The following is a 25,918-nucleotide window of genomic DNA, read 5'->3' on the forward strand; positions in this document are numbered from 1 at the left end:
GGGACTGGTGGGGAAGACACTAGGTCAACGTAGGTCAGTGCCGAAGGTGGCAAGTGAACGAAGTCGACGGAACTGAGGCGATGGGGTGTGGTTCAGCGGGATCCAGAACAGGCAGGTCAAGGCGGAGAGTACTCGCGGAACCATCGATGAGAGCAGAATGTGTGGAGAGGAAGTCTAAGTCGAGGATGATGTCGTGGGGACAGTGGGCGATGACTGTGAATAGCACGATAGCGGAGCGATGCTTAAGCAAATCCCAACTGGTGAGCTCATCTTCGTGCGTCCGAAACCAAACTCGAGGTGTGTGCCACCGAGGTAAAAGACTACGTTGGCGAGCATGATAGTAGGGTCCCACCGGTTATTGCGGCTGACGTGTTCGTACAGGCTGATCCAGTCCTCGACGTCTTCCCCATCTTTGCCCGAGAATACGCCAGGATCACGGGGAGCGGGGACAGCGATATAGGTCTTCGAAGTGGCAGCAGGTGTCGGAGGCGGCTGAGTCGAGTTGTCGTCCCCGGGAGCCATGAAGGAAGGCTCGACGTACCGTCCACTGCGAAGCTCCGTGACGAGGTACAGGGAACGTCCACCTCCACAAGATATGTTACGTAGGAAGACGCCGACGAAAAGCTATATATAAGTATATTTACAAGGCAATACGCCGCACTTGGCCAAGAGGTAACAGCCCGCGCTAGCCTCTAATCGTCGTCGTCGTCTTCACCCTGCTCGCCTCTTTGTCATCGCAAATACTGCTCCGTAGCAATATTGTTACAAAGATTTGGAAAAATCGAAAGTTTGAAAACTATAGAAACACGAAGTTTACAAAGTGATATCTCTGCATCAAGAACAGATATCGCGGTGCTGTACACGGCCTCCACTAGTTCAATGAAAGCGGACAAATTCGATATATCATTTTGTATCTTACGTGAATTTGTTACGTGTTTACAAGGGTTCTGCAAGAGCTGTATTTTCATATTACTAAATTTTTCTACATGAATATGTAACATTAATTTTGTCCGCTTTATATGTACTATTAGATGCAGTTCACAGAATTGTATTATAATTTTTCGTTGCTGAGTTACAGAGTTACAGAGATATGTTATGTAGGAAGACGCAGACGAAAAGCTCTATACGAGCATATTTACGAGGAAATACGCCACACTTGGCCAAGAGGCAACAGCCCGCGCTAGCCTCTAATCGTCTTCGTCGTCTTCCCACTGCTTGCCTCTTCGTCATCGCAAATACTGTTCCGTAACCATACGTTTGAAGCTATTCTATAAGAGAACAAGACGATGTTAGCCCCATCAAGTGACAAGTCGAGGCCGGCCTGCGCGTATTTTAGACCTGCCGTTTACGTTATCTACATTTGGTAAACTCTTGTTTTTCGCTATCATTAAAAACGTGGGAGGAAGCTGAGCGCTAGATGGTTAATGAAGACGAAGTATACACGCTCAGTTATTGTCATTAGATGTAGAAAAATAAATGTTAATTCAGGACCGCCTGCGCAACTGCGAAGGCGCGACGTGCTAGAAGGCGCGTACGACGTGCTCGGCGCGTACGGCACAGTCAGCGCACTCTTCAGGGTCAGTATTATCCCACGTAGGTCTAGCATCGGCTGGCTGGCTTAGAGCAATTTGCAAAAAGCTTTTGAGAAAGGGCAATATGGCAGTTTGCGAACTCTTGCACGTACATGACGTCCTGGTAATATAATTTTTAACTTACACACCGACACCTTGCCAATTGAAACATACCTTCGCAAAACGGACATTTTCGTTTCGTCGATTGAGTGTCACCTTCGTAACCTACCTGAAACTAGTAAACACTGCTTTATTGACTGCATTGGGCGCATTGACCGTAAAGATGCCATTCTGTTCCGGGATGTTCTCCATAGAATGTTTGCATTAACAGTTTGTGCTAAATTCTCACGGTATCCGATATATTTTTGTACTGTGTGATGAAGTACCACCTGCTATCTATTTGCCAATGTCCTGTACAGCCTATGGAAAACTCGTATGCAAGACTCAAATGCAGAAAAAATATTTCACTCAAGACTACGCCAACTCGTCCGTCTTGGAGCAGGCAGTTCAAATTGAGGAGCAGCAGCGTGACCTTCAGCGGCCACTTTCTAAGCAATAAAATAATCTATTGGCACACAGAAAACGGCGATGGACTTCCAGGATATCCGTCTAGCTCCACTTAGTATTTCTTTAGTGCACCTTTAAAAACAGCACAGTTCAAGTGGTGTATGAAGATACATGCGTCGAATATTCTAATATTGATATGCACTAATATTGCGCGTATAACATCTCCTCGAATCAGTCTCCGTATAAGTGCGATCCCTCGCGTTTCTAGCATATTTCTCAGACGGCCGATTGAGGAACGTTTCTGCTGAGAATTGTGTGCGTGTATTTTTTGTGCATTCTTTTCCTTCTCGACGCCTCTTCCTTGCGTAACAGTCGACGCCTGCCCAACGATGCAGCCTCAGCGTCGCGGGCCATCCATCAACTGCACGGAAATGCGGAGACGCAGGAACTCGACATTCGCCGGTCTCCAGCAGCGAAAGTAAGCGCCGTGGCTTCCACGCAAGCAGCCATCTCCTCAGAATCACCACGCAAATCACACCCTCCAGGCTCCAGCTGGCCCGAATGATATCCCGGGTCGCCACGATATGCGCGAGGAGGACACCCCGAAACTCATGCGCAGCCTCGTGGTTAAAAGGGCGACATACAGTTTGCTCTATGAACGACTTACAAAAGGTGAACAGGACCCCTTAGGTTCCATTCTCCGTAAGTCCTATAAGGCGGCGCTCAAGCTGTCCTGGGGCACGAGCAAGCTCCTCGCGTTGGCTCTGCACGACACCTGTGCAGAGCTTTGCGAAGCGCGACTCGCCACGCAGCTGCAGCGACTTGCGCAACGGGCCGCGCCCTGCTCCGGCGCAATATGGGCCCCCGATTAAATCAGGGCCGCCGGGAAGCCAGAGTGGAAGCCCTCGAACGAGAGTACGGGCACAAGAGCACCGCATGATATACGCCACCAACTACGACGTCACGTACACCGAGGCAGTGACCACAGTTCTGGGCGACACACACCGAGAACTGACCAACGCCTCCGTGCGATGCCGCAACATCACAGAGGTCGAAGAAACGGTCACTTTCCCACGGCTACAGAGAGCGACGGCCGCTCACAGTTCTTACGGACTCCGAAGCGACCTGCCGCAACTACAAGGGCGCATCAGCCAAGCTGCCCTCAGTATCATCCTGAGCGCGTCAGGCACTGGCGAACATCTAAATACACGCTACGGACTAGGTGTCCCCAGAAATATGCACCGTTCCATACATAGAAGTCAACGCTGTGGAGGCTACGGAGACTTCTCGCAGTGGCTTCGCACTTGCATGTAGTACGATGTTCTTGGATCGTAATTGGGCGCTGTTTTTTTATATAGGCTCAGTATTGAATGAAACCAGTTTCAACCCTTAGAAACAAACACACTGTTGTACACGGCAGCTAATGCGTTGCATTAGATCATTCTTATTTTCGTTGTTCTTTTCGGGCTTTTTATTTGCAAGCCTTCGCGAGGAGCCTCACGCGCATGCTCGCCCGAGCGAACGCTGTTCGCGCGCAGCGAAGCATGGACAGAACGCACGGAGTGCTAATTTTTCTTTCATTTCACTTCCTTCATTTTACCCTCAAGGTACATAGTACACTATAGAGGGGAGGGGCTAAGAGAATACAAAGAAAACATCGGTAAAAGTAACCCAAACAAAATAAATAACAGCAGTAATAATTCCAAATTTTGAGTTGACATCCGATGATAACAAACCGCTACAAAAGATACAAATACAAATGTGATGTACACAATGGTAAAGAGGTTAGAAAAACATATTATGTACAGTAGATTTACAAAATGCACTGCTAACTTTTTGATCATGACGCTGATGCAAACGCTGCAATAGAGAAAGGTAAATACACATAGGCAAGACAAACGGTAAGTATATCACAAAAGCTTGTTTTCAAGTGTGTTTCTAAACATAAGTGGATTAATTATACCTGTTAATGAAGGGGATAAGCTGTTCTAGTCTTTGCTAGCCCTTGGTAAGAATGAATTCGCGCCCATGATAGTATTCAAATGCGATATGCGAACTTTCTGATTATGATCACGGCGAGAAGAAATGAAAAGTGCTGGCCTGATCCAAAGAGTTTGGAAAAAGGTGTTATGATAATACATTTTGTGCAAAAGAGAAATGCGTGAGCGTTTTCGGCGGTCGGATAAAAGAGGCAGGTTTAATAAACATTTCATGTGTGTTGCGCTTGCTGTCCGATTGAAGTTATCAAAAATTAAACGGGCTGAGCGATTTTGTATAGGTTCCAGCATGTGTATTAGTGTTGAATGCCAGGGATCCTATATCGATGAAGCCTACTCAAGTTGCAAGCGAACGTAAGTGGTATACAGTAATTGTTTTAATGATGACGGTGCATGAGAAAAATTTCGGCGCAGGTACCCTAAAGTGCGGTTAGCTTTGGACACTATAATATCAATATGCGATTTCGAAGACAAATTGTTGGTTAAGGTCACTCGTAAATAACGTTACGAGGTCACACATTCGAGTGATATATTAGTGAGAGAATAATTAGGAGAACTAGAGTTAGTACGCGAAACCCTCATAGTTCTGCACTTCTTAATGTTAAGTTGCATTTTTCAAGTCCAGCACCAATCAGTTATATTATTTAAGCCAGTTTGCAGAGCTGTTACATCATGGTCATTGGAAATTTTGCATTATATGACACAATCGTCTGCAAATAAACATATCTTTGATGAAATATTAGTAGGTAAATCATTAATGTACATAAGAAACAAAAGTGGGCCCAGGACAGATCCTTGAGGGACGCCTGAGCCGACAGGGGCTAAAGAGGAATTAGATTCATTAGCAGAAAGAAAATGAACGCGCGATGTAAGAAAGCTACAGATCCAATTAAGTAGTGTAGGGTACACGTTTAAAATGCTTAGTTTGTGTAAGAGCAGAGCATGACACACCTTTTCAAATGCCTTAGCGAAACCCAAAAATATATAGTCCGTCGTGAAGCCTGCGTTAAGGTTGGAGTGCAAATCGTTTGTAAAAAAAATTATGGGGTTTTACGCGCCAAAACCACTTTCTGATTATGAGGCACGCCGTAGTGGAGGACTCTGGAAATTTCGAGCACCAGGGGTTCTTTAACGTACACCTAAATCTAAGTACCACGGGTGTTTTCGCATTTCGCCCCACCGAAATGCTGCCGCCGAGGCCGGGATTCGATCCCGCGACCTCGTGCTCAACAGCCCAACACCATAGCCACTGAGCAACCACGGCGGGTAAATCGTTTGTAAATGTAAGAAGCTGTGTTCCGCAAGAGAAGTTTTTTCTAAACCCATGCTGGTGAGGAGAAAAGAAATTATTGTCGTCAAGGAAGTTAATGAGATGCGTGTAAACTACATGTTCCATAATTTTACAAGGTAGCTAGTGAGGTAAGATAAATTGGTCTATAATTGAAAGGATTATGAGTGTCACCTGATTTGTGTATGGGAATGATTTTTCCTGTTTTCCAATCTAGCGGAAGCATGCCAGAGTTACATCATTGCGAGAACAGATATTGCAATATGATATACGAATATTTAACCGTGCTAATTAAGAATTTGGTGGTGATTTCATCGACACCGCAGGAAGAAGTAATTTTCAAATTTTCGATTATTTTTATAATTCCTGTTGCATCAAATATAATAGGGGGAAAGTGACAGCCCTGTAGGACTGAACGTTCGTTGCTAGGTGCGGGAGACGAAAATGATTGTACAAACGCGCTGTACAATACGTCTGCGCAACGATAGCTGGAAACGCGACAACCATACTGCAATCTTATTTTCACGTTTGCATTTTACTACGCTCCAAAAGCGCTTTGGATTGCTTTTTAGTAGTAATGGCAGGGTTTTGCCAAAAAATGTGTGCTTAGTATTTTTAGCAGTAAATGAGCAGTTAGAGGCAGCGTTTTTATATGCAAGTCAATGTGCAGGCTTTTTCGTCCGTTTAGCGTTGCGAAAAAGGCGTCTCTTCCTATTTGAGAGCATATTAAGGAACCTGTTATACCGGGGGCTTGATTATGACAATAAACGCGCAGGAGTGGAACATGCTGACGGATTAATTCTAAAATTTTATTCTTGAACATGCACCAATTTCTTTCAACTGATCGTTCAAAAAACTGCGGTAAGAAGCCGTCAAGAAATGAACATAGGCTTGAGTTTATGACAGAAAAATTGGCTCTTTTGAAGTTTCTGATTGTCTTTAGTTGTTTGCATTGACACTGCTGGGGGAATGTTAGCGTGAAGTGCAAAATGTCGTGATCCCTGAGACTAGGTAAGTGAGTTATCGATGAGACGTGGTCGAGTGAAAATGTGAACACCAGATCAAGTAGTGAGGTTGAGTGCCGAGTTATTCGCGTTGGTGACATGACCATTTGTGAGAAACCGAAGTCAGAACAGAGTGTAATGAACTCATTACATTCAGTAGATGCGGGGTCAGAAAACGGATTTATGTGGGACCATACGATTTTTGGAAAATTAAAGTCGCCCATTAGATATATTGGCACTCCAGGATAGGGTATTGTTATCTGGTTCAAGTTGTCATACAGGTCATTGCAAAGAGACAAAGGACTTGAGAGCGATCGGTAACAAGCTCCTATTAGTAGTTCTTTAAATTTTATTGTAAGGCAGCACCATATGATTTCTAAATCTCACCGAACTCCCTGCGCAGGTTCCATAGCGTTGACTGCTACGTCTGGAACACAGTGCATTTGCTCCACGACTGAAAGAGCATAGGCATTGCGCGGTGGTCGCAATGCTTTCGCATTCACCCGCATAGGGATAACCAGGTGCGCCTTGAATTTTTATCTGCTGGTATGTAACGAACATGATAATCACCCTCTCCGTTTTTTATTTTTGATGCGAAAACATCAAATGGCCCACTGAGCGAAGTTGTCGGCATCGGCAAAACGGAGCCTCGATTCCCATTGGCTGCGCGTCACGAGCGCACCTCGACGGAGAACAGCGGGCGACATCTGCTGCTTCGATGGCGTGCCAGGGGCTCGACGACTTGTGTTTGCATTCCAATCTCATGACGTCAAATTTGCTTCACCGCCGACGCAAGCATCGGGCGGTGACCCACAGCGTTGCCTCAACAGCCCAATCAAACGCCCTCTTAGTTTATAGGAGGTCACTTTTCTTTCAAAACGAACATCATTGCCTAGATTGAGCGGTTTTTCGTTTGTAATTGGCTGCGAGGACGCCAGGAGGCCAAGTGGAGAGGGTTTCGATGGGGCCGAGAGAGCGTACTGAAAATAGATAACCGGATGAAGAGGATGGTGCCGGCGTCTACGATTGGTCCGTTTTCCCTTACTTAGGTTGCGGTGGCTGGTCGAAAATTGCCGTGGCGTGCAACAGAAAGTTAAGAATGCCGTTAGAGCGGATTCTCAGCAAGGAAAACTTCGCATAACGAGGTCGTAAACGTGTTGGAAGTGCTCGAAAACGTTACACGTCCACGCTGAAAGCTTTATTATACGCAAATGAACCCATAATCTCCGGCAGGTGCGGGTAGCCAGTGCCTGAGCGATCGGCGGCAGCCATCATTAATTCCTTTCGGAACGGGGCAGCCCGCAGCTCTTGAAAAAAAAAAAAAAACAGTTTTGTTCGGCATATTAATGCATCTTTAAAGCGCACACCTCATTGTGACGCAGTGAGTTTTCGTGGTTTTGTGACGTCGCATGACAGTGGTGAAGTCGGTCCAATCATGCATAATCGGTGTGTACACGCCATATCAGATGGGCAGCTATCGCGGTTCTCATGGCGTCGCGTGACAGACAGGCGAAGTGCCGGTGGCTCAAAGAAATTTTTGACCAATCGCGGAGGGCTGGTTGCAGAACTGGAATAGAAAAGTTTGGAATGCCTTTACGTTACAGCGCTGAGGAAGCCGCAATGGCCACCAAGGCCGGCAGGCACGCGCGGGCCCAGTCGGGGTGGAGGAAAGAGACGCGCGCCGATAGCGATGCCCTCTCCCTTCGGGCAACACCTCAGCAGGTGTGCCCGCTTTGCTCCGTCGGGGTGCGCACGTGACGTCGTAGCCAATGGGAATTTAGGAGCCGTTCGGCACAGATATTTCGCTCAATGGGCACTTTGATGCTTTCGTATCAAAACGCACGTGTACCGTGCATTGGGTGCACGGTAAAGCACCTCAGGTGGTCAAACCTACTCCGAAGTTTCCTAATATGGCGTCCCTCATAATTATGTCTTAGTTATGGCTCGCAAAATAATAAACCTGAGAATGTAGTTTTCATCTGTTGTTGGAAGATGAAAACAGCTCGTCTATGTACTAGAAAGCAATCGTCTCGTCATCATTTTTTTCGTACAAACCGCTTTTATTTATCCAAAGAAATACGTGATGACATCATGTTGCATATGCCGGCATGCTGCGTCCCCTGTTTGGTTGTCGCTTCATCCCACCGTATTCGTAATGCACTTCGCCGGTTCTTATCTTCGTCCGTGACGATGAAGCGGCGTAGCTAAAATCGGGGTTCGTTTCCGTGAAAGCTGACGGCAAGAACACGGCTCGACCACTTACGTACAGCTTCACAAGCATCTGACTTTATGCGGGAAGACTCCCGAAAATCGTTATGTATGAATTTTGAAAAGGATTTAAAGAAATCTGCAATATAAATGTGCAAGGAGTGCTTCGGGAGGATGTAGCAAGCTGACAGTCTAACGGTAGGGCAAACACAAAATATTATGGCGTCGCAAGTACAAGGAATGAAACATTGATCAGAGATAGTTATCCTGCGGATGTAGAAGAAGCTCTTGAAGCGTGGGCGAACAAGAAAGATGAGAGGTGTTGTCTCTAGGTAAAGGAAAGCCAAGCAACCAACCAACCAGCCGTAACCATTTTTGTTGTTGCCTCTCGTTTCCGGGCATACACTGAAATCCCTTGTGATTTCATCACATATCCCCGTAACAACTTTAAGCGCCGAGTCTTGCGAGCAATAGAAACGCTAAGTACGCGTTACCGGTATGTGCGAAATGTCCTCGACTGTCGCACGCTCGGTGTGCACGTTTTAACGACAAATGCAATCACTCCGTCAGCTTTGTCTGCCATAGCTTGCGCTGTTCCAGCGAGTTGTGCCATAGCTTGCACGTTCCAGAATCCACGGCAGCGTAATACATTGGCCTGCTTAGAACGCATTAGCGTTTCGAGTATAATCACGTCATAAGCCATGTAACTCCATGCATGTTGATCCACAAATGTTTCCAACAAGATAAAGCGCAAGCTCTGCGTGGAAGATGCCGTCCAACGTTTTCGTGTTTGTTGCGACAAATAGCGGACTGCATGTCATATGCCTTCAAGTATGAGTGGAGTGGCGGTCACTTTCGATACCGTAAACGAGCCTAGCGCGGTGATCGGTTCCAATAGCCTTGCTTATCGCGTCACTTCATCTTCTGGATAATGCGCGCTCATTCAGACTAATGCATCTTGCGTTCATGAATTTCCATTGGAGGCTGCTTGGAAGGCAGAAAAGGCTCTGTGATGTCCTTGTGCCTTAAACAGAGTGGCCTGCTATGCACGCGAGCCCGTCGCGCATGTCTGTAGCTTGTTTCTTCGTTTGCATCGAGAAAAAAAAATGGCATGCCAAAGTAGCATTAACTCAGTCACGGACGACAACAGTGTCAATTTTGGTGGCCGAAAAGACTGCATGCTCATACATGCCACACAGCGATCCAGTGCCGGTCGCACTCATGAGTTGACAAAACAAACGTTCCCGCCGTTATTCCTTCCGTTTAGCAAGAAGTGATACAAATTCTTGTACGCTGTAGCATGCACGATATGGAAATGTGTTGCGGTCTGTGAAGACAGCCATATATAGGAAATATTACTGAAATAATTCTGTGGATACGTTACAGCTAAAGAACAGACATCTTTAAAACGTCGACAGGTGCACAACAGATACCAAAAGTAGGACGAGAAAAGGGGAAAAAAATTTCTACAGCCGTACACACAAGATCACACAGCACGTCTGCCTTTATTAGGATGTTGTTTCGATGGGGGCGAAATGCGAAAACACCCGTGTACTTAGAATTAGGTGCACGTTAAAGAACCCCAGGTGGTCGAAATTTTCGGAGTCCTCCACTACGGCGTGCATAATCAGAAAGTGGTTTTGTCACGTACAACCCCATAAATTAATTTTTAATTTAACTCCTACGGGGACGGTAGAGTATCCGTCTCCAGTGCAAGAGGACCGTGATTCAAATCCCGGTGCCGCGCTATTCTCCACCGGAAAATACAAAAAAAAAAACCGTGTGTTGAGAAAATTGCACAAACAGGCCTGGAGTGCGGCCTGATCCCGGTGACCAGAACCGGTAACGCACTCTCTCACCAGAGCAGGATTGGCCACCCTGGTGCAGTACTTGGCCACAACCTCCCATATGAATACAACAATCGAACCCCGGCCCTCAGTCCTCAGCAGCCGCGAAGCAACTGACCACGGCGGCGGTCAGATCTGTGACGCTGCAGAGGGTGCTAAGAATACCTGGCTCCGGACAGGCCGCCATTGGAATCTGAACCTGGCAACGTTTAACGTTAGAACGCTATCTAGTGAGGCGAGTCTAGCAGTGTTATTGGAGGAATTAGAGGGTAGTAAATGGGATATAATAGGGCTCAGTGAGGTTAGGAGGACAAAAGAAGCATATACAGTGCTAAAAAGCGGGCATGTACTGTGTTACCGGGGCTTAGCGGAGAGACGAGAACTAGGAGTCGGATTCCTGATTAATAGGGAATTTGCTGGTAACATACAGGAATTCTATAGCATTAACGAGAGGGTGGCATGTCTTGTTGTGAAACTTAATAAGAGGTACAAAATGAAGGTTGTACAGGTCTACGCTCCTACATCTAGTCATGATGACCAGGAAGTCGAAAGCTTTCATGAAGACGTAGAATCGGCGATGAGTAAAGTCAAAACAAAATACACTATACTGATGGGCGACTTCAATGCCAGGGTAGGCAAGAAGCAGGCTGGAGACAAGTCAGTGGGGGAATATGGCATAGGCTCTAGGAATAGCAGAGGAGAATTATTAGTAGAGTTTGCAGAACAGAATAATATGCGGATAATGAATACCTTTTTCCGCAAGCGGGTTAGCCGAAAGTGGACGTGGAGGAGCCCGAATGGTGAGACTAGAAATGAAATCGACTTCATACTCTGCGCGAACCCTGGCATCATTCAAGATGTAGACGTGCTCGGCAAGGTACGCTGCAGTGACCACAGGATGGTAAGAACTCGAATTAGCCTAGACTTGAGGAGGGAACGAAAGAAACTGGTACACAAGAAGCCAATCAATGAGTTAGCGGTAAGAGGGAAACTAGAGGAATTCCGGATCAAACTACAGAACAGGTATTCGGCTTTAACTCAGGAAGAGGACCTTAGTGTTGAAGCAATGAACGACAACCTCATGGCCATCATTAAGGAGTGCGCAATAGAAGTCGGTGGTAACGCCGTTAGACAGGAAACCAGTAAGCTATCGCAGGAGACGAAAGATCTGATCAAGAAACGCCAATGTATGAAAGCCTCTAATCCTACAGCTAGAATAGAACTGGCAGAACTTTCTAAGTTAATCAACAAGCGTAAGACAGCGGACATCAGGAACTATAATATGGATAGAATTGAACAGGCTCTCAGGAACGGAGGAAGCCTAAAAACAGTGAAGAAGAAACTAGGAATGGGCAAGAATCAGATGTGTGCATTAAGAGACAAAGCCGGCAATATCGTTACTAATATGGATGAGATAGTTCAAGTGGCTGAGGAGTTCTATAGAGATTTATACAGTACCAGTGGCACCCACGACGATAGTGGAAGAGAGAATAGCCTAGAGGAATTCGAAATCCCACAGGTAACGCCAGAAGAAGTAAAGAAAGCCTTAGGAGCTACGCAAAGGGGGAAGGCAGCTGGGGAGGATCAGGTAACAGCAGATTTGTTGAAGGATGGTGGGAACACTGTCCTAGAAAGGTTGGCCGCCCTATATACACAATGCCTCATGACCTCGAACGTACCGGAATCTTGGAAGAACGCTAACATAATCCTAATCCATAAGAAAGGGGACGCCAAAGACTTGAAAAATTATAGACCGATCAGCTTACTGTCCGTTGCCTACAAAGTATTTACTAAGGTAATCGCAAATAGAATCAGGAACACCTTAGACTTCTGTCAACCAAAGGACCAGGCAGGATTCCGTAAAGGCTACTCAACAATAGACCATATTCACACTATCAATCAAGTGATAGAGAAATGTGCAGAATATAACCAACCCTTATATATAGCTTTCATTGATTACGAGAAAGCGTTTGATTCAGTCGAAACCACAGCAGTCATGGAGGCATTACGGAATCAGGGTGTAGATGAGCCATATGTAAAAATACTGGAAGATATCTATAGCGGCTCCACAGCCACCGTAGTCCTCCACAAAGAAAGCAACAAAATCCCTATAAAGAAAGGCGTCAGACAGGGAGATACGATATCTCCAATGCTATTCACAGCATGTTTACAGGAGGTATTCAGAGCCCTGGAGTGGGAAGAATTGGGGATAAAAGTTGATGGAGAATACCTTAGCAACTTGCGATTCGCTGATGATATTGCCTTGCTTAGTAACTCAGGAGACGAATTGCAATGCATGCTCACTGACCTGGAGAGGCAAAGCAGAAGGGTGGGTGTGAAAATTAATCTGCAGAAAACTAAAGTACTGTTTAACAGTCTCGGAAGAGAACAGCAGTTTACGATAGGTAGCGAAACACTGGAAGTGGTAAGGGAATACATCTACTTAGGGCAGGTAGTGACCACGGATCCGGATCATGAGACTGAAATAACCAGGAGAATAAGAATGGGTTGGGGTGCGTTTGGCAGGCATTCTCAAATCATGAACAGTAGGTTTGCCACTATCCCTCAAAAGGAAAGTGTACAACAGCTGTGTGTTACCAGTACTCACATATGGGGCAGAAACCTGGGGGCTTACGAAAAGGGTTCTGCTGAAATTGAGGACGACGCAACGAGCTATGGAAAGAAGAATGATGGGTGTAACGCTAAGGGATAAGAAAAGAGCAGATTAGGTGAGGCAACAAACGCGGGTAAACGACATCTTAGTTGAAATCAAGAAAAAGAAATGGGCATGGGCCGGACATGTAATGAGGAGGGAAGATAACCGATGGTCACTAAGAGCTACGGACTGGATTCCAAGGGAAGGGAAGCGTAGCAGGGGGCGGCAGAAAGTTAGGTGGGCGGATGACATTAAGACGTTTGCAGGGACAACATGGCCACAATTAGTACATGACCGGGGTAGTTGGAGAAGTATGGGAGAGGCCTTTGCCCTGCAGTGGGCGTAACTAGGCTGATGATGATGATGATGATGTTTGGAAAAGTAACTAATAGGAAGAAATTATTGTTCACTGCGAAGGATCTGAAAAATCTGCTAATGTTTAGGTATTGTAGGAGCAACACGTCTGTGGTAATGTCGTTATTATGCTGTTTTTTATACTCTGTTCTGTGATTTCTTTTGTTACCTGTGGCAACTATATAGTATATATATCATCAGCCTGGCTACGCCCACCGCAGGGCAAAGGCCTTTCGCATACATCTCCAACCCCGGTCATGTGCTAATTGTGGCCATGTCTTCCCTGCAAACTTCTTAATCTCATCCACCCACCTAACTTTCTGCCGTCCCCTGCTACGCTTCCCTTCTCTTGGAATCCAGTCCGTAACCCTTAATGACCATCGGTTATCTTCCCTCCTGATTACTTGTCGTGCCCGTGCCCATTTCTTTTTCTTGATTTCAGCTAAGATGTCATTAACTCGCGTTTGTTTCCTCACCCAATCTGCTCTTTTCCTATCCCTTAACGTTACGCCCATCATTCTTTTTCCATAGCTCGTTGCGTCGCCCTCAATTTCAGTAGAACCTTTTTCGTAAGCCTCCAGGTTTCTGCCCCGTGGGTGAGTACTGGTAAGACAGAGCTGGGTCATACACTTTTATTTTGAGGGGTAATAGCAACCTGCTGTTAATGCTCTGAGAATGCCTGCCAGAGGAAGCCCATCGTTTATATATATATATATATATATATATATATATATATATATATATATATATATATATATATATATATATATATATATGATGTGCTAAGAGTGGTGTGTGAACAGAACATCATATACCAGAGGAGACATACCATAACAAACATAAAAGTACTTCTTAGCACACTTAATTACGGCTACTACATATCACCGCCCAATTTTGTTAATTTTTGTCAAGTCTTTTGTTTGCGTAGTATAGCATTACGGCTTGTGTTAGTCGTTGAAATCATAAGCAAAACAGCACTCGTACTCACACTCTCGAGTAACGACGCCTGTGCTAGCTCGAATCCAGAAAACGCCGATAAATGCGCCCTGCAGGAAGCACGGCTCGCGTCGCACTTCTGTCCAGCAGAGACTGACGTCCCTCGTGACGGTCGAAGCCAGGCACCGATGACGCGCAGCGTTCGCCGGCGCACATGAGAGACCAGTGGTCAGGGCACGCAACGTGTGCAGCTGAGGTCGCCCGTGAAACCCAAGGTCCGCGCGTCGTCGCAGCAAAGCGAATGAATAGTACAGAACCGCTCGAGTTCAGCAACGCTGCGATGCGCGGCGGCGCCCCTGTCACGTTCGCCGTGGCTGATCTCGGCGGTGCCCCAGCGGTGGCGTCGTCTCGCGTGGCGCGCTCTTCCTGAAGTGGGCCCCCGTTTTCTTTTTCCGGGGTCCAGCGGCGGGAAAGGGAAGTCCCCACGCGTCGACTCCGCCTCCTCGAGTTCGCCCGCTCTTTCCTCCTCCGTGGATTCGGCCCCGAAACGCGGCCCCATGGGAAGGTCGCTTACGGGGACGAAGAAAGTGCAGCCCAGAGTGAACGCAAAAGTCACTGCGCCGCTCGCACGTATACTGAGAGACAGGTGACGCAATGCCCGCTTTTCGATGTCACGTACGTACGATCCCAACAAGAGGCCCCCACAGGGGGTCTCTCGCTCGCGCATAGCGAGAGACCGGTGCTTCTAAATGTGGAAGTACCAATTCCCGTGGTGTGCTTTCTGTGTTACGTGCAAGGTTGCTACGTTGCTGCAGCTGTCCTTAGTCCGAACGTCAGAGCCAGCGAAAGATGGAACCCGTTGCATTTCATTTATTGTACCCTCAGGGCCGAAGCATTAAAGAGAGGAGGGGTTACAAATAATACGTAAAAAAAAAGGAAAAGAAATCGAGTTCGTTGTCAGCCAGAGTGCAGCGTCCAATACGCTGCGACAGATCCGCGAGTCACGCTAAAGCGCAAAGATAATTAGCAGCACTCGCGACCTTGTCGGAAACGCCATACTCTTTTCTGCTGCCGTTAGTCAAGTGACACATTTGTTTTTGCAGTTAACGCATAGGCGGTACAAAATGTAATGTTCCGCTTCACCTGCCTCGTTGAGCTAGAGCGTGGAGCATGCCCATTATTGTGTACGCCCCAGCTGAAGTGCATGCCGCTTATGTCGCTATCTGATGTAAAGACACGACTCTTCCGTGCGGTTGAGACCTTTGACTACACGTGCCTCGTGCGGCAGCATTCAAAGGAATTTGAAGAGTGTTCTTGCAGAGCAGGACGCGTGTCCTCCGTGGTTCTTGACAGTGCCTTTGCCGCGCAGCATCGTGGCGGCTGAGCTTCGCTACGACGGTATTTTGTCAGCCCATACTTGTATATCGCAAATTTAGTGCCGGTCGCACCCGTCGCTACCAACAGATTGCACATGGGCTGTCGGCAGACAAAAGCGCAGCACGTCCTAGTCTCCCAAACAGATAGTACCGTCCCTATCGGCTTTAAGAATAATCTAAACAAGGAAGAATAACGTTGTCAAAAGTTGGACATCCCCATAACTATATCGATTGCGATCCCATAATATGGATTTGAAACATATAGCGATTTACCTCTTGAATGACCAGTAACGTTAGACACATCGCCTTGTACTGTCTCTTAGCGAAACATTTCAAGTGGCATTGATATGATAACATTCCAAGGGCCTGTCATTCGGGGATTATTTATCCATATCAGCATTATAATGTGACTACGTCTCTTCCATTTACTGTATTTTGATATCAATAAAAATATTCACGCGCCATCCCAGCCGTGCGAAAATGGATGTCAAGCGAAGCTGTTGCAAAACCACCACTACAACTGTTGACGGGGGTGTGCAGTGCTTTATGGATGGTTCGGATGCGCGTTTTGAGCTTGTTCCTAATTGAAGCGTAGGCTGTCCTGTGTGCTGTATGGGTGATTTCAATGAATGTGTGCGCTGTTCATTTCGCTGAGCGCTTGTAGCCTCTGCATTACGACGTAGATGAGCCAATAGCATTTTTGCACGCTTAGGCTTAGTCATTGCTGATGATAAGTTTGTTCATTTACGGATACAAAAAATGCCGACCACCGAGAGGCTGACAGCCTCGCTGTGAAAGAAGATATGATCATGACTTAAGTTCATTAATTAAATTATGGGTTCTTACTTGCCAAAACGAGGACCTGATTATGAGGCACGCCGTAGTGGAGGACTCCGGGAATTTGACCACCAGGGGTTCTTTAACGTGCACCTAAATCGAAGTACACGGGTATTTTCACCCCCATCGAAATTCGGCCGCCGTGGCCGGGATTCGATGCCGCGACCTCGTGCTTAGCAGCCCAACACCATAGCCATCAGGCAACCACGGCGGGTCGACCATGACTTCTCCTACCCAATGCCCTACCGCTGCTGTGTACGTATCTACAACGCCATTAATGATCAAGCGAAACACACCAGCACAGCGACTGCTTTTCTTTCGTTGATTTTAATCGACAGAACACCAGTCTGAGTAGCTTTTGTTTTGGCTCTTTCAGGCTCGTCTTCGTGGTCGAAGGCTGGTGGTCGGACTTCCACAGGACAGCCAACCGATTCAGCTCTTCGAGAGGCTCGTGCTGAAGCGCTCCGGTGGCGTCCGACACGCTGTGTGCGGCGCTCTTCCTCCGCTCGAGCTCCTCTGCCTTGTGGAGGCCACCGGGGAGGGCAGCACATGTATGACCAATCGGCTTACACGTATCACCACCTATCCTGCAGGAGCGCTGTAAGAGTGTTTTAGTTGAGCATCTTTACGCTCCGAGCCGACCCGCTAAGCCACAGCGGAGCGGCGGGCGATTTTCATGGTTTAGTTATGTGTTTAACGTAGCGCAGCGGACTTTCCTGACCTTTCGTAGTTGCAGCGCCCTCTAGCCAAATTCAGGGTAATGAAAGAAAATAAAAACACCCATTGATCACTTTTATAAAGTAAAGCGTATATAAATACAACTTATTTGTCCATGAAGCATCTAGACGTGCGCTTGTAATGCGTTACCGGGTCATCTTATCCAGTGGAAAATAAAGCGCAATCTTGGGGATCGCCACGCGAAAGCCAGCGAGCTTGCTTTCTGGATCCAATCCAATCCTTTCTGGCGCTAGCCTAAGTGCTTCGCAGCCCACTCCGCTCAGGCGGCTTGTAAGCGGACCGTGTTTGACGCTCCGCTAGGCCGTTTGCGGCTAAGTGGAGGGCGCATTCGCGTAGAACTGAGGTGAAACAGCGCGAAAAAGACGAGGACCACAGACAAGCGCTGTTTCCTTGTGTCCTCGTCTTTTTCGCGCTGTTTCACCTCAGTTCTAAGTATGAACCAACTAGCCCTCATCAAGATCTTACTAGCGCATTCGCGCTGCCGCTCCGCTTAGCTGCTGAGCGTAACGTAGGAACGCCAAACTAAAACACTATAGTTAGAGGCTCTGTTCTCGACGAAATTATTTATCGAACCAACGAACGCTAAACGAGTACCCCCGCAGCAACGAATATACGCCTTCAAACGCATCGTTCCTTTGAAAAGTGAGAATAGCTTCTGGCTATTCGCTTGCATTTACGATCACCGTAGGTGGTTCCTGCACAATATTTTCGCAAATTATTATGATTAGGAGCAGTGCTAGTGCCCGTAGTAAAAGTTCTGTTGTTTCTATTGGAATGAGAACTATGAACAATGAGCAAATATGAACGGGCAGAAAAAAAAAGACAACCGATTTGCGTGACCTTGCAGAATTAGAATCCCATTTCTAGCGAAGCTGCTTCTTTCGAGTAGTTGCAGTGACAGTTTCCGTCGCCTGTAGATAAATCTCACACTTTAAAGAGTTGCCCTCATGTACCTGGTCCGTTTGAAATCATACCCGCATATCGCGATTTCGAGCGCTTGTTAAGGAATTCTAACAATGGCAGTAATTGATGCACGCACAATTTACATTGCCACAACATTTGCCATAATATCCTCCCCCCCCCCCTCCACTCAACCTCAACCGCTTCTAATTCTTTTTCTTCTTTTTGCTAAATTTTATCTCGGCTGCGTACAAAGATCTCCCAAGGCAGCGGGATAACTTCTGCGTTGTCTATAAAACACACAGACTAACACAGATACAGCTGATTCGCTTACGTACTTTATTTAATACAAAGGTCGTAATGAGTAACCACACTGTGAACTCACCCATGATGTGCCCTTTATTTTCGCCAAATATGCACAAGGCGCCTTGTTTAGTTTACTGAGAACACTGGAGAAACAAACTACAAATGTCGTACGATGCATTAATAAGAAAAAATAGAAACGAAGGTTCTGTAATTTCTCGCAACGCTTCTAATTAGGGAAGGAACGTAAAACCTTTGTCACACATTGCACTTGCCATGGCGACCTCACTCCGCGACATATCAATCTGGTGTAACCTACATTTATCTCGGGACATGGGTATGTGATTCGTAACTTTATAACACCTAATCTCAAAAAACCAAAAAGGATGTGCCAATTCTACGCAGGGTAGACATTGGCTTAAGCGACGCTTTCATTGCTATTTGCGAAGAAGGTCGCTTTTTTTTTTTTTTTTAACGAGCATTTTCAAGTATTAGGCACACGACAAAGTTGGACACATTTCTCACCGGGAAACGACACGTTCAGCATAAACTTGGGATACTCCGACATGCGGACCACGCATGACGACGAAGCAGTGACTGTGTTGAAATAATGACGACGGAATTATGGCGATGAAATTACCGCGTTGGAAAGAACACAGCGGCACGAGGACGGTGGCACGAGGACAAAGGGACGTCGACACTGGAATGATGACGATGGAACCCACACGAAGTCATGGCGATGACTGTACGACGACGACGGCTTGACGACACAGAGATGACAAAGCTATAATGGCGACGAGCGTATGACGACGGAATGGCTACGACTACATGATTACGACAGCGTGAAGTTGACGGCGTGATGAGAATGGAATGACGACTACCGAGTGAAGACGGGGTAACGACGATGGTGCTGTGACAACAGATAAATGATTGCAATGGACTGAAGGTGACGAAATGACGAGGCCGGAACGAAGCCGCGTTTGCGTCGGAGCTCACGCCCTCGTTAACGTACACGTGACCTGTCGCCCTGGGCCGCATTGGTTTGCACTACATCCGGTGCCAGATTGCACTACATCCGGTGCCAGATTGCACTATTTCCGGTGCCTACCAGTCGTACAAGACAGCAGCCAGCCTCCGCAAATCGGAGGGAAGAGGCAAAGAAAGCAATATTTCTTTCACAGTTATTCCCACAGTCTGTAAAGTAGAGTCACTGTGTCACAGTCTTGCTCAGTTTTACTTTTACCTAGCAAGCAACAATACGCGTATATTGACCATTCTGAGTCCTCGCACTTTGCCCTAGCGGTATGTATCTCTGAAGGGTCAGTTTTATGTTCCGTGCGATTTTCACAATATGTTAACGCCTTCCCTTTAACCCTGCACTTATCTAATTCCATCGAGGGGCAGATCTGCCATGTCATCATCTCTAGCGGAGAACTTTACGGATTCCTACTTACTCGGAAGATGCCTTTCTCCCTTCCGCCTCCTACTCGATCGGCCGTGGACGCTAAGAGAACGGCAGCCGGCCATGGCTCTCTCCGTGAACGTTGCAAGCAGACTTGGACCTGATGGCATTACCAACAAAGTGACTGCCAGTTTGCCCGAAGATTTGAGAAGCAGACTTCTAGCGTACTCCAACTACGGCTCGGAGACAGGATAGACACCTTCCTCATAGAAGCTGGCGTGGGGTTGTGCGGTGCTGAAGCCTGGTAAAGACGGGACAGACCTGACATCACATCGACCGGTATATCTTGTGGCCTCTACACCTGACTCTGTCCTTGTTTGTGCGCCCTTGACCGTGATCTGCTATGCATAACCGGCTAGCCCAAAAGTCGGCGCTGTTGTGTATCTATGACCTCATGCGCAGCGAAACTGATGGAGAGGGTATCACGTCTCCGAATAACACGGTGGCTTCAAGCCAACAGACAACAAAGTTTCGCCTTTGGAGCGAAACTACGTCTCGTTAAAGTGACAGTTGTTTCTGGCTCTTTCCCCACACTTTGAGGTTTGTCAGTTTCTGGCTGTTCATGACCAACTTGGGACAGTAGCTTACCCCAGCTGTCGTTGAAAATAATAAAAATTTCCAATTATCGGTTCCGACCCCTATCTTCAACGAAATTGAAGTTGGTATGCTGTGCAATTGTTTTAGTAGTTTGGAAGATATTACGAATAACGGAAATATGTGACGGTTTGGACCACTAGAATAAGCTACTTTCTACAAATGCTTTAATTAACGCTACACAGTTTAAACATTTCTCGCTCGTCAGTCACAACAATCTTCCTAATTCAAAGAAAAATAAACATCGTGCCTCACATAGTTCACAGAGACCAGGAAAAAGGAATCGCCTACATGCCTTGTATAACCCACAAAATTTGAAATAAAGCAAGCATTTAGTAATTATTTTCAAAGCACATAACTAGCCTAAACACTTCAAACTTCAGATATGAGCCATCCATACCATGTACTCCATTTCGTGAAAATACGAAATTTTTGCGTTTTTGATCCTGCTAGCCAAGCGGATAAACTTTTGAGGCGTTTCGTACATACCGCCACTAAACGTGCAGAAAAGGAGGGTTTGTAAATTTCATTTAACCCCTTTGTTGGCACACACACGCTTCAAAATTTGCCTGCATATTTCCGGTAACGTTCCCCACATTTGCTCAAAATATAAACTTGGTGAATGACTCGGTTTGTTAAGAAAACCGCGAAAAGTTGCAGATAATGTTTCCGAGTGCTTCTAGTCGCATTAACAGCTTCGCTGTGAAGACGTAATATTATCCCGCAGATTAAGAAAAAAATAATGCAATCAGCGAAAGGGACGGCTTAAAGCAACGCGACCTTGGCTGTAGAACTGTCCGGGTTTGAGATAATCATTCTACGCAAGAATGAACCAGTTAGCCCGGCAACATACTCCATTCGCATGCAGTCAGGTACGCGGGTATTCTTGCGGACAGGCATTGCGTTAATTGTGTTCGGCATCAACATTCATCTGTGTCGCCGAAACAAAGCCAGCGCTGTAAGGCAGCCGTTGCCATTTAGTGAAATTTGTGCTTCTGCTTTGCTGACGCGCTCAGTATACGCTACGCACTCCGGTGATAGTAGTCCGTCACAGAAAAGCAGAAGGTGCGTTCTTTCTTGCACCACGTTGTATCCACATTTCTGGCGACCTTCAATGCCTCGCTTTTCCTTTGTGTGTGTGTGTGTGTGTTTTTTTCACTTCTGACGCGTTAACCTCAACCAACGTAGAGCTTAAAAGACAATGAAGCCTCGGTGCGCTCGTCCTTGGCACGTGACGCAGCAGCAGCAGCAGCAGATGTGCGCCTTCACGCCTCGTCGAGCAGCGCTGCTCGTCTGCCATTGTCGGTGTATCGGACAAGCATCCTTCACGACGCAGAAATTGATATTCGATTGCTTTACGAGCGCAAGGCAGAAGTGGCTCGCGCCTATCAGGCGCATTTTCGTCTTTCTTTGCTTTTGTCTAGCAGGCCGTGCAGCTTCCTGGTTTGTTATTCTTGCTCTCACCGATGACCATCCCGGACCCAAGTAAGACAATATTGTGTCGGACATCATTGAAGGCAACTAATGGTTCGATCACGCATCGCTGGGCCGATCAGCCTCGAGCATGACGTCTGACCCAGCCGCCACCGCCGAATCGCTTACCGCTAGCGACCGAGGCGTTGTCTGCAACTTGTGTGGCCGCGTAACACACGCACGCACGCACGCACGCACGCACGCACACACACACACACACACACACACACACACACACACACACACACACACACACACACACACACACACACACACACACACACACACACACACACACATGTATGTATATATATAAATATATATATATATAAACGGATGTTTCAGCGAGAATAATAAACATTTTTTAAAACTTGCATGTGGCAGACAGCACAATTCCAGTTCGTGAAATGCTGCAAAAGAATTCTTGGACGCTACGCACTGTCAAGACTAGGAAAATATGTATATTTTTATAAAGGAATATATTCTTGTGTCCCAAAAATTGTGCCAGAAATAACTGATATCAATGCTTCCATGCTTGTTTACCCATTTAATAATAAAAAAAATATCACACGAACTTCAGAACTACACCAGTACGAAACCAGCAAAGCAGTTCATGCCGCTGTCATGATAAACGTAAAGGCCGTGAAATGAACAAGTTGAGGACAAATATTTTTATGAACCTTTGTCATTCTAGAACCTTCTTTACATTTTTGTACTTATGCAACCGCCAGGGAAAATTCTCTGTGACGCTGTCTTTCGTTCCAATGCACTGCGCAGGAGCAGCTGTCAGCGGTCGTGTATTGTAATTGCACCGAAATCGTAGTCGCAACAGAGATCACATATAAAAACGCGGTTCTGCATAATGTACGTTAGAAATTCGAAGTACAATGACATACACAAATGCGAAGCTAAAGCTTGATAAAAACCAAAACGTGTCTCTGGAAACAAAGTTCACTGCGTGTATCCACAAAACCTCGCCACAAGGTATTTAAATATACGTATAAGTATCCGATAAATCTACGTATCTAAGCAAAGTATACAAGGTGCTTCAGCTAACTTTAGCCAGAGTTTAAAAATATGCCGATGCACTCTAAGACGACGCGGCCAAGTGCATGTTGCTCAATTTTGTACGTAGTGTGACACGCTTTTTTTTTATTTTTGCTTAACTAGGTTTTTAGTCAAGATTATTAACCCAACTTCTGAAGTAACGAAGCTAGGAAAAAATGACATACATAAAAATAAGTATTAGTGTATTTCAGCTTACTGATGATGCCCACGGAAATACAAAACACCAAGTGACATGCCCGTTGCGCGTCGTGAGTGCACTGGTCCCCTACGTTCCGCGCACAAACAGCCATAGGCGCGCAGCCGCTTGAAAGGCGACAGGATAAACACGTAGGCGTTGGCAGTGCCATTTACACCGGTGATGTGCTCCCCTCGCGAAAGTTCCTTACAGCGGTAAGCAGACGCAGCGGTTATCGCTTGTGCTGCTGGAAGCAACAGGTCCGTAATTTCGCGATAGCTTTAAGCAAATCGAACATCCCTAAATAAAAAAATAAAACCAGTTTTCCAAAGGCTGAAAATGGTAATATAAGAGTATCCTAAATGGCCAGACGCAGTCTTTCACTGAATGTACAGGCGCCGACGAAAGTGGTATACTCCACGCAGCGGGAGCAGCAGCAATGGATGGATGGATGGATGGATGGATGGTATGAGGATTCCCTTTGGAACGGGGCGGTAGGTTGCGCCGCCAAGCTCTAGGTATTATACTGCCTAATGTCCTACCTAGATTAAACAAAGAAAAACGAAAAAAAAAAACCCACTGTGAACTACCACGCCCAAATTTTCTGATCCCCTATTGCGAACTGTGCTTTTGTACGTCTCCGTCTTTTGTCGTTTCCCTACTTTTCTTCCACCAATCCTCCAGTCGCCTCTTACTAATGTCTATTGGGGACATGTTTGCTTTACCACTGCTCCCTCTGAACCCAAGGGCTTCAAGGAGGCCAGTGGTGCCTAAATCGACCGCTGGGTAGACGTCTTCACATTTTAATAAAACATGCTCTGTAGTTTCCCTAGCTTTACCACAGCAAGCACATGCTTTTTCCTTCTTATATCTCGCTTTATAGGTGCGTGTTCTAAGGCATCCCGATCTCGCTTCGAAAAGTAATAAGCTTCCCTTTGAGTTATCATTAATGGTTTCTTTCCTGATTTCGTTTTTTCCTCTTAAGTAGTTACTCATGGCAGGTTTCTTTTCCATTGCCGGCACCCATGAGATTATTTCAGCCTCCCTGACTTTCCGCTTGACCTTCTTTGTTGCTGTGTTGCCCACTGTACAGGCCGCATACTTGCTGGTAAGCTTCCTAGTTCTTTTCCTCCACTGTGAATCAATGTTTTTCCTGTGCAGATACCTGAACACTCTCCCAGCCCATTTACTTTCTTCCATATTCCTCAGCCGTTCTTCATACTCAATTTTACTGCGAGCTCCCCTCACTTCAAAACTAGCCCAGCCCATATCACCCTGCACAGCTTCATTTGTAGTCTTCTCGTGAGCGCCCAATGCAAGGCGACCCACTGACCTTTGGTTCCCGTCGAGTCCTGATTGTACCCCTGATTTATAGCAAACAACCGCATTTCCAAAAGTAAGTCCTGGAACCATTACACCTTTCCACATACCTCGGAGGACCTCGTACCTATTGTATCCCCATAGTGCTCTGTGCTTCATTATGGCTGCATTTCTCTTCCCCTTTACTGTTATGTTTTTTTCCTGTGTTTCCATATATCCATTGCCTTCGTTTATCCACATACGAAGGTATTTATATTCTGTTACCCGAGGTATTTCTTGGCCCTGTATCTCCACTGTCTGTTCACTGTTTTTATTGAATACCATAACACCTGATTTTCTAACACTAAATTTCGAACCTAAATTGTTGCCTTCCTGTCCACAGATATTAGCCAGACGTTGCAAATCACTTTGCTTGTTAGCTAGCAACACAATGTCGTCCGTATAAAATAAACCTGGGAGTTGCTGCTGTATTACTGTACCCGCCTGTTCGTATGAGAGATTAAACCCGATATTACTTCCTTCTAGCGCCCTCTCCATCCTCACCATGCACATCATAAACAGCAGCGGGGGTAAAGGGCACCCCTGCCTCAGTCCCTCGTTGATATGAACTTTCTCCTCGCTCCTCATCTATTCCCATTCAACGCAAACGGTATTTTCTAGGTAAATCTCTCTCAAAAGCTGTATACAATCGTTACCTAAGCCTTCCCCTTCCAGAATATCCCACAAAATGTTGCGGTCTACGTTGTCGTAGGCTAGTGTAATGTCTAAAAAGGCCACATACAACGGTCTGCTTTCTGCTTTTGATATTTCAATACACTGAGTAAGAACAAACAAGTTATCATCCAAACGCAAATCCCAAACTGCATCGCAACGCCATCCACAGGCAGCATCTGGGATCGAGACAGCAAAATGGGTGCCCTTTATTATCTGCAGGCATGTCGCTTGACTTGTATCAATGTAGATGGCGTCGCCATGCAGTGTGCCGCTGCTCCGGCTCCCGCTGCGTGGAGTATACCACTTTTGTCGGCGCCTGTACGTTTATTTTTCATGCACTTTCACAGCAAGCGCTCGAAGAGGTCACCTTCTACAGCGATGCAAGACTGGGATCTTCTGAGAACGCTTGCTGTCGCTGCCTTGAGCACCGTCGGTGAAATGCTGTGGCAGACTTCAGTTATATTCTCCTGTAACGCTTCTGGAGTCGTCGTTTCCGTCGTGTATACGTGATCCCTAATATAACCCCACAAGGAAACGTCAAGAGGGTTGAGGTCGAGTGACCTCGCCGGCCACAGGACAGGCCCATTTCT

General features: G+C 46.4%; 1 protein-coding gene and 1 long non-coding RNA gene across 7 annotated transcripts in view; both read right to left on the minus strand.

The window, feature by feature from the left end:
* LOC126543030 (retinol dehydrogenase 11-like) overlaps window positions 1-14,805 on the minus strand; it is a 139,184-nt gene extending 124,379 nt beyond the window's left edge. For 2 of the 4 annotated variants that reach the window (XM_055077586.2, XM_050190177.3), the window contains exon 1: window positions 14,421-14,797. The gene's annotated coding sequence lies outside the window, so the exon portion shown is untranslated. Of the gene's footprint in view, window positions 1-14,420 lie in introns of all 4 variants that reach the window. The other 2 variants (XM_050190178.3, XM_055077587.2) reach the window with 2 other exon arrangements.
* Window positions 14,806-16,889: 2,084 nt separating this feature from the next.
* Window positions 16,890-20,874, minus strand: LOC129387897 (uncharacterized). 3 transcript variants are annotated; one of them, XR_008615049.1, is made up of 3 exons: window positions 19,977-20,874; window positions 19,048-19,119; window positions 16,890-17,179 (listed from the first exon to the last, which is right to left on the minus strand). It is a non-coding gene; the product is annotated as an uncharacterized lncRNA (long non-coding RNA). The 3 variants fall into 3 exon arrangements; XR_008615047.1 differs by lacking the exon at window positions 19,048-19,119; XR_008615048.1 differs by lacking the exon at window positions 19,977-20,874 and having other exon boundaries at window positions 19,048-19,970.
* Between the last annotated feature and the right edge of the window lie 5,044 nt (window positions 20,875-25,918).

The sequence above is a fragment of the Dermacentor andersoni genome, chromosome 2 (assembly GCF_023375885.2).
Source record: "Dermacentor andersoni chromosome 2, qqDerAnde1_hic_scaffold, whole genome shotgun sequence".
Classification (NCBI taxonomy): domain Eukaryota; kingdom Metazoa; phylum Arthropoda; class Arachnida; order Ixodida; family Ixodidae; genus Dermacentor; species Dermacentor andersoni.